Source organism: Aplysia californica, unplaced genomic scaffold (assembly GCF_000002075.1).
Source record: "Aplysia californica isolate F4 #8 unplaced genomic scaffold, AplCal3.0 scaffold00820, whole genome shotgun sequence".
Lineage (NCBI taxonomy): Eukaryota > Metazoa > Mollusca > Gastropoda > Aplysiida > Aplysiidae > Aplysia > Aplysia californica.
The window spans coordinates 167,107-177,106 of NW_004798090.1; positions in this window are offsets into that span (position 1 = coordinate 167,107).

A 10,000-nucleotide genomic window follows, 5' to 3' on the forward strand; every position below is an offset into this window, starting at 1 on the left:
GCAGTACTGTCCTAAAAAGGCTTCTCAGATACTATGGGTGCTGCGCGTCATAGCTTCATCTCAATTCGGTTATGAAACGACCAAAGCCTAAGGTTACTTTTCGTGTAGGTTTGTAATAACAGCTCCCAAGCCTGCTGCCACCACACTCACCCGTCACTGAAGGATTTGAAGGGAATAGACTACAAAGAAAAGGGAAATGATAAATAAAACCAGGTGTTTGACTTGAGCAAAAGTTTGTTTAGGAGCAGCACAAAACATCAGACTCACACTCTCGCCAAAGTACAATGCATCCAATGGCAAGATAAAGAGAAGACGATCAGATGAGCATTTAGGTGCAGGGGGTTGTCAGAATGCCGTATTAAAGGACAGACTGTCTTGTGGTACCACCAGAGCCTCGCAGTCCCAGTTAACTAGGGTCTGAGTGCCTGGGCCAACCACTCCGTATTATTATTTGGTGGTTGCCCCACGCCATAGCAACCAGGCCAATATGACGATCTATTGCCAGCGCCCCTGGTTGCTTACCATTGGCATGCTGCTGTCATCTTCGAAGCTGCCTAGATCTTCATCTGTTACATATGCCATACATCACATTGTACACCGCTACCATAGAGAACAGCTTCACCTAAATCCTCTAACATGTGGTCATTAAGGCTCAGTGAGCTCCATCCTACTGTTAAGTACATGCAGGTAATCTACAGGTTTCATTCACAGGCCCGACCGCGAAGCTGAGAGTGAGAGTGACGGGTCGGACACTCCGATTGAGCTAAGTTAGAATATTTCCAACAGCTTGTGCATATAAAGATATAGTTTTCTGAAACTACATCCACGTCTCTTTCTGAATTATATTTCCCCCAGATTTTTGGAATTTGTTTATCATTTTTAAAATGTGTTTTTTAATGCTTGTGTTCACGGGAGGTGGGTTCATTCCCCTTGCTTAGAATTTAGGGGTAGACTTCTCGTCCGGCGTCCAGACCCTTAGGGTGTGATGTGTTTTAAAGGAAAATTGAATCCCCCCATTTCGAATTGCTAGACCTATTGCGCAACATCCGGGCTTGCACATGTGTCCCAGGAACAGGGACAGGACGCATTGATGATTGTGCTACGTGAAGACATGAGGGGCTAAACATTACTTTTACTAGGGCTCTCTAAGAGTAAATAGTCACGTAGTTTTGAAACGAAATAAGACTGTTTCTAGCAGGCTGCAGTGCCACAGCATGACGTTTGGACTAAACTTTATGTTGACAGACACAGCAAATCTGCTTGTATTACGTCACAATACACATACAAGCAGATAAAGTACATTGTATAGGAAATAATAACGTTTTCAACATAACTTTCCTTAAGCCATACTACTGATCAAAGTATCTATCCTTATTATGTTGTATCATTTTATTTCGATTCAATTATGATAATAGTAATAGTAATACTTTAAACGATATGAATAATAATAATAATAAAAACAGCAAAAACATGTATGATCTGAAGGAGAGGGTCAAATTTATTTGAATTCGGTCATTTTGTGTCAAAATGGTTACAATATTATCTCATCTTATCTTATCTCATCTTATCTTATCTTATCTTATCTTATCTTATCTTATCTTATCTTATCTTATCTTATCTTATCTTATCTTATCTTATCTTACGGTAGGTGTTTGACTTACCGTTATAGCAGGACTGTCCGGCACAGGAGTCGGTGCAACACATAGCCCTCGCCGGCAGTCAGCATCCCTGCTACACTTTTCTCCGCAGGGAACAGTTGCGTCGGGACCAGAAGGACATGCTGAGCGTTTGAATTTGAAAAGAACCTGTATCATGTAGAGTTGAACCTGCTCTAACATGTCCAAGACAATCACCCGTACAAATGAGCACTTCCAACAGCACCCTTATATTTTTCAAGTATAATAATGACACTGTCAAAGGGACCACCTGTCTAAGATGACCCCTCTTCTCATCGAAAACGAGTGGTCGTATTGATCAGATTAAACTGTATATTTTAAAGGACCTATCACTGGCGTCTATGGTGTACCAGTTAGGCTCTTCATTGTCGCAGACAGGAGGCCCGAGTTCGATTCCTGAGTGGGGAGAACATCTTTTATCGAGTATCTCAGTCTTTCTACTGGGGTGCTGTATCCCTCTCATCCGGGTTTACCCTGACAGGAAGGGTCAGAAGTCCACCTCCTTGATGATCTTAATTCTATTGATGGGGGCATGAACATTTCTACATTAAAAAAGATACCACGTCTCACTTTCTCACTCAAGTATACAAATAGTACACGAACACAAACTACTCTTTTAAACTTTCTGAGGGGCTTGTTTGGTGCTTCCAAGTCAGGTCAAGAACGTAACCAAATGACTTGGGAATCTACTGTTTTAAAGGAGACCTCGCGGGTGGGTGGAGGGTGCCACTGGTAGGTCCTACTTTTTTCCTTTCCGTTTGTAGCTTTTATCTGTCTGTCTTGCTTCTTCCTTGCATTATGTGACCGTTGTGTCAATATGCTTCTCTTTACTTAAACTCAAACTCAAAGGAGGCCACAATAATCTGGTGCAACTAATCATTTATACAGGTACTTTAAGTAATGTAGTATTACCATGTAGCCTTCCGGAAAGAAAACTGCTGCGGCTTAAGGCCTACTAATTATATTTTCCTTAGAGTTCAGATCAATATTTCCAAAAGTAACATTACATCTGTCTTATCTGGGATATACTACGTTACTACAATTTACGCGCATCACGTTGCTTAAATAAATTTCCCCCTCTGACGATAGATAAGAATTGATGCAAGGCTGCTTTTTGCTGAGGATATGGTATCCTTTTCGCAGGAGCCGACAATCGAACTCATGATCTGAAGATGGCATATTTGACAAATTAAAAAAGAAATGATTCAGCCGAAACAAAGGTGAAATACCCACCACCAGTCCCAGTGCTTTGCGCCTGGGTCCCAACGGACGCTAGAAAAAGAAGAAATAAACAAGTATTCATGGCGATATACAACAGTATAGAGGAAAAGCGAAGAGCAGGAAAACTGGCGTGAGGTTGGTCCAGTTAGTTTCAGGACAGCGACAACCTGGGATCGGTGAAGCTTGTGATTTGTTCTTCTTTTATACTAGGTTTCCTAGTGTTGACAAGAGAGGATATTTTCAGACTTTGAAGTTTGTTTTAAAGCCTAATGCACAGCAGCGGGCTATCGCCAAATATTAATTTTCGTAACAATCACCGCTACACCATTAATTACATGGATTAAACGATCTTAATTTTGACAATCGTTGCCGTAACATGACCTCTCTTCACATCTGTAGAAATTACGCACTCAGAGGATAATGGGTGTGGTATGGTGCGCCCTATTCTCCATATTCGATCACTTGTTACTATCGTAATGACTGATGGTTCGTTTCTGTGGGTATACTCGATCTCATCGCGTCGGCACACAATTTGTTTGAAGTAGGTCACTTGATCTCAAAGCGATGGAGCGGAGTCCATTGGACGGAGAGGAAGTGACTGTCGGCGTGGTATCGAATACATTAACGATAACAGCATTTTCACATTATGAAAAATTTGTAGAGAGTCCCTCTCTCTTCAACTGAGTTGCTATCCCGATTGCATCTATCGAGGGTGAACTTGTTCCGAAAGTAGATACATGTTTTATTTAATAAATTTGTCTTGCAATAAAGTACAAATCTGACTGTGACACTTTCATGTGGCTGAAAACCTTCTTAGGATTATTAATCATCTGGAGCTCAAACTTCGATCCATGTCTTTCTTTTCCATCTTGCCAACCCCGAGGAAGAAAACGAAATAATAACACACGAATCCTTCCCGCGTTGCATACCGTATGTTGCCAGTTTCATGAATTCTTGAAACGCTGTCATTAGTAAAACCAAGACTTTTTTTTACGGAATTCGTATCCTTTATAATGATAAACAGCAATCCATTTCTAATTCTGGCTCACATAAATAAATAACAAAAAGTGGCATTTGCAGGATGGCCCCAAGCATTAAGAGGGCAAATATTGAAAGTATAGCCGAATTTAAGGCGTACGTCTAACAATTTGATACTCGAACGTGTACTCGAATATGCTTCACCTTTCCATGGGAGAAAGTTGTGTTCGATACCCTTGGAAGAAAGCTTGAAAGCAAACCCGAACGGGTTGAGATTGAGGAGCAAAGGTGTGAACGCCAAAAAAGCGTTGAGATCGAGTACGGTAGTCTTTGTGCGCATTCGTTTGCTCAGGGATTGTGCCAAAAAGATCACGCTTTCTTTTAAATTCTATTATTTTATATACAACGTTTTGTGTTGTCACTGTTTTCAATGTACTCTTGGGAGATGATGAGAGAGCGGGATAAAATCACAATTTTAGGATAACGGGGAGGAGTATTACATTGTACGTAGGCCTAATTATACTTCAAAATTGAGGGTAGGCCTACAGAAAAAAAAAGATTATTTTCAATGTTACTTTTTCATACTGAACATTTTGTTTGGTAAGAACATCAGCTACTAAAATACAAAACATTTATAGTAAACAACAAAAAATGTATCCTTCTATTAGATTTTAGTATTTCCTCATTTCTCGTGCTACACCAGAAAAAGACAAACATTTTAGGAGGTAAATTTATAATATAAAAAGATCACATTTTGTATGTAATGAAAGCCGTGTTAAATTTTGGGGACACAATATTGTAATGTGGTTTTAAGCCAGCATGCAAAATTTGAACACTGTTGCGTAAGTTTTGTAATTTATGTGTGCTAAACAATATCTAACCAAAAGAGAAAATGGACAAAATCTATGAAAGAATAATGAGAACAAAAGGCAACCGTTGCTTCATACTCTTTTGATTGTCTAGGAAAGATGATTTTATCCCATTCAAATCCCTCAAAATTTCCCATGATTACACTGAACATAGTGATAACAACATTGTATTTATTGGGCATTTAAAATAGTGCGTAATTTCAGTAACACCTGGTAGCATCAGGTGGGTTGTAAAGAGGGTGGAGCTTGTCATGACCAAACACTGAGATCACTCGGATTATAAAGGATGCATAATGACTGAAAAGACCCCGAAACACTGCGTAAAACAAACAACGTGAAGATATAAATAGATTCAAAAGTGTTATAATCTTGTTTGTGGCAATACCACGTTTGAAACAAGGAAACTGGACTCACCTATACGTCATAATACAATGTACATGATTTGTGTCCTTCGGTTTTAATATAGAGCAAATTTGCTGATAACTTTTTTGTTAAATGGTGTATCCTTCATGATTGACCATTCATAATTAAAATATCTCTTTTGCTTTTCATCCTCCACAGGATGTCAAAATTTTGTTTTTTGATGTGATCACAGTCTCTTGACAGTGATCTTAGCTTCACGTTATAAAAAACTAAAGAGAATTTCCAATAAGCATTCTACACAATGTATTATTGCATTCCAATTTAAAAGTAACTCAACTCACTGATGCAATAAACGTGCTGAGTCTAAGCTTTGGCCTGAAGCCTCGAGGGTGTGCAAACTTGGTGTCAACATTCAAGCACGCGATGCCTAATCACACGACACAGTGTGGCTTCATGCATGAGCCTAATAGATCCACCGATTGCTTTGTCTCAGCCTTGTGCCATGCAAGGTCAGGACCCCAGTGATACTCAGTCTGTGGGAACTTAAGTGTCGGGGTTTAATTAAGAGACAAACCAATGGAATTTAGCCTGTTTGTACAGAGCCATACACGTAGTAGATAGTAGTAGACACCCAGACCAATCTGGTCACTTTTCTAGCTAGTACGCCTCCGAGGTTTCGTTTGGGTGTTCGTGGAGTTTTGTTTTTTCATCGGAATAAAGCATTAGGTTTTTTTCCTTAACATTTTTCTTGCGTGTGAAATGATTTGTTTTGATTTTAGTTAGAGAAGTAATTTTTTGGTGAAGAAAACCAAGTGGGGCTAAAGCTGCAAGCCACACGCCATGGGACGCCACTGGTAACACCTCCCCTAAGTTGGGCTATCAATGTTTGCATTTTTTTGTTTACGCGCCTAATCACATTTTTTCCCAATGTTATTCTGCAGTATGCCGATCCTTTAACACTTTCGGGGTATCCAAGAGCTTTTGTGTAAGTGGACATGGCAGAACCTTCAGTGAAGTCCTATTACTAGAAGATATATTGGCCTACTCACCAAATGTCAGTTGGCCAATTTACACTAAACCACCCCTATTAATCAAGCCAGGTCAAATTACCCAAAGCAGGCTATTATGCCATATGTGCATGCCAGAGCCACGCATTTACCAATATGTTATTTTGGCTGTTAGGAAAATTTCAAAGATTTTGACAAGTACTGAAGTGTGTCTGTATCCTATGATTTCCTGTCTGGATTAAAGATTATTTCTGATTTGTTCTCTCACCCCGACCAACCACCCAAATATATATGATGGATTATTACTTACTAAAAACCACGCATTCCCTCCAGAGTGATACTTCTGCCTCCAATTGTGACACACAGGTCGTCTTTGTCCGATTCTTGGATCGACAAGATACAGCCTTGTTTAACTCTCTTTTTAATGTCAAAATATTTATTTACCATGTTCTCATGGAGAAATTGGGAAAGTAAAAAAAAAACTGGAGGAGAGGGCAATATTTGAGAGAGCTTGATCAGGATTAGTGTGGGGTGAAGGTCAGCTTTTGTTTTTGTTCTTGTTTTTATTCTTCCTTTTTTCGATGTACCGTATATTTGTTTTTGGCCCCAAGATCATTTTGGAAGAGGGCTTCGATCCTATCTGTCAGGGCTAACCCGGGCTGAAATGGGTACAACTACCCTGCAGGAAGACAGAGCTACTAGAGCTCCCGACTTCCTGTCTTTCTAGTCCTTGATTTGGTAGGTCCCAGAATGTTCTATACGTTTAGTGTAAGTTCTTCTGTGTAAATATTTACCCCCCCCCCTCTCATAGATATACTTTAAATGATTGAAGAGGTGGGCTGTTTTGACCCTGCCTGTCAGGGCAGGAGCGACCAAAAATGTTCTTCGTTAAAATTTTAACCTTTCACCCCCTTTCCTGCTCTCTAGTAAATTTCTGTCGTCTGCTTTCGTCTCCCCTTTCTGCCCCCCCCCACCCCCTCACCTCCTTTGCCCCCTACTCTGGGCTCCTGACTCTTTCTGCAGCCTTTCTACTTCTACTCATTGGGGTCTTCTTACTGCTGTCTTTCAGCCACACCCCTGATCTTCTGAAGGAAAGATCTACATCTAGCCTTCTCGGACAAGGGCGAAAAATCCTGGAGAGCCTGTGTGCAAGTTGCGCACGTTAAAGATCCCTTGATAGTCTAAAATCGATAAGAGTAGGCTTCCGCCGCCACCCGGGCAAAATTCAAAATTTCCTACCTACTGAAAAAGTTTAATGTGTCCCGCGCGCTCATATGACCTTATGCAGTTGCGAGCGCCGTAAAACATCTACCAAAATAAAACAACAACAAACAAACAACTGTTTCGAAACTGCATGTCGGTGCCAACCCAAGATGAAAGATGTACAATGTGCAAGCAGGCAGACAGAGATACACGATGAAAATCCTCCCCACACGGGAATTGAACCTGTGAGTTCTGTGCGCCACTGTATAGCGCCTAACCTGTCCCCGTGGTTTTATGCACCTCGTATAATTTAGCAAAATGTGATCATTTTTAGCATAATTTCTTGGGTTTTTTTCCCATTATCACTCTTGGTTAAAATTAACAGAATCGCGTAATTTCACATTTTTGGGCTCAGTTTGCATAATTTCAGTTTTTCTTGCATAAAACGATGGGTACAGCCTAACGGCTACAACACAAACAGCGGTCAGAGCGGGTGTGACAAAACGCTGGTCAGACAGTATACCCTGTCTTGAGACATGTTCTGGCTGCACACGAGTTTTACCCGTATTTATCTGTTTTATTAATCTCTCTCTCTCTCTCTCTCTCTCTCTCTCTCTCTCTCTCTCTCTCTCTCTCTCTCTCCTTTTCCCCTCCGTCTCCGCCTCTGCCTGTCTGTCTCTGATTCGCCGTCTCTCTCTCCCCCACCTCTCGCTCTGATTCTCTCTCTCCGATTATTCGTCCCTGTCTCTCATTCAACGTCTCTGTCTGTCTGTCTGTCTGTCTGTCTGTCTGTCTATCTGTCTGTCTGTCTGTCTGTCTGTCTCTTTCTCTCTCTCTCTCTCTCTCTCTCTCTCTCTCTCTCTCTCTCTCTCTCTCTGTCTCTCTCTCTCTTGTCCCTCCGTCTCCGCCTCTGCCTGTCTGTCCTTGATTCGCCGTCTCTCTCTCCCCCATCTCTCGCTCTATGATTCTTTGGTCTCTCATTCACCGTCTCTGTCTCTGCCTCTCTATCTCTCTGTCTCTCTTTCTGTCTGTCTGTCTGTCTGTCTGTCTGTCTGTCTGTCTCTCTTTCTCTCTCTCCCCCCCCCCTCTCTCTCTCTGATTTTCGTCCCTGTGTCTTTTTCCTGTCTCTGCCTCTGATCCCCTGTCTCAGTTGTATTTTTTTCCATCCTCGCTCTCAACAGTCTCTTTTCCTTTTTTCCCCTTCCATTTACTCTCTTTCTCCCCCCTCCATCTCTCCCGTCTCCTTCCCCCCTCTCTCCCCCTCCCTCCTTCACCCCTCTACTCCCTCCCCCTCTCTCCCCCTCCTCTCTCTCTTATACTCCCACTCACTTTTTTAAGGAACCGTTTCATCCTCGTACCATTTCCTTCCCGTCTTTTTCTCCTAAATTTCCCTACTTTGCAGGCAATGCTTTTATCTATTTCGTGCATGTGGTGTACCCGCGGTGAATGTCAATGGACGACGGGGGGAGGGGGGTTGCGGGGTGAAGAATGTAGGGGAGATAAAACGTAAACAGAGGAGAAAGGAGAGGAGGGAAATGGGCGGGGCCAATGTAATTCCGTTTTGGTAATTTGAAGCGGTCAGTTTATTGTTGAGCATCGCCAACTTTCTGCGTCGTGACATTTCATGAAAGAGGACTACCTAGAGTTAGAATTTTGTAAAGTTTGATAGGGCCAGTAGTTTTATATAGGAGGGTTGTCTAGCCATTAAAAAAGGAAGGCTAAAGAAAATAGAGTCAGCAGAAATGTGATTTTTATAGAAGACTGCTTCGCGTCAAATGGAAAGATAAAAGAACAAACGTTCGTTTGATTGATTGGCTGAGCCAATATCTTACGACACTATCGACACAATTTTGGTCACGTGAATGTGAAAAACTAATTGTTTTATTACCAGCCTAAGTATTGTGTCAAATATGGTGCGATTTTAACTCATTGACAATTTTCCACCAACGTGTACTTAATATGGAATTTTATATTTTTACAGTTACCACTTTCTGTCTAAAAATTTATGATCGTCTTCCTTTCAACGATATTGAAAAGAGTTTTAATATCTGTACGCAGCAATTAATATTGTAGAAGTGCATAATTGCAAGGGGGTGATCAAAGAGTAGAAGCAGTAGTGATACATCTCATAAATGTTAAATGCTATGGACCTGAAATTTTCGCACTCCCTCGAAATAATATTCTCCTTGGCTTTGTGTGCAAGGTTCCAGCCTCTATGGCGAAATCTGGAAAGTATAGAGTTAGTCAGCTTTCGGTATAATTTGCTGCTGGAAATTTGACAGCTCACGCTAGGTCCTGCATTCATGTTTTCGCCCAAAAACCTTAACTTTCAGAATAGGAAATAACCAAAAGTCAGTCACAGGGAGCTAAATCAGGACTGTAGGCTGGGGAAAACCCCCCAAAACCCTGGATCCCTTATTATTGGGTGCACAGAGTTGTGCCCCCTGCTTTGTAAGGCGCTGCATTTGTCGTTGGGGTATATTTGTGCAAAAAGTTACCGTCTTTGACCTCTGCTCATCAACGGCATTTTTCAACTGAGGCAGTACCTTCCGCTCATAGTAAGAAGTCATAGTACTATGATGTGGCAAGACATCAACCACAAGGGGGCCCACTATAATTGAACAAAACTGTAAAAATCATCCCTCGGCTTTGAAATCCTGGACACAAAGCTAAACGCTGGTCT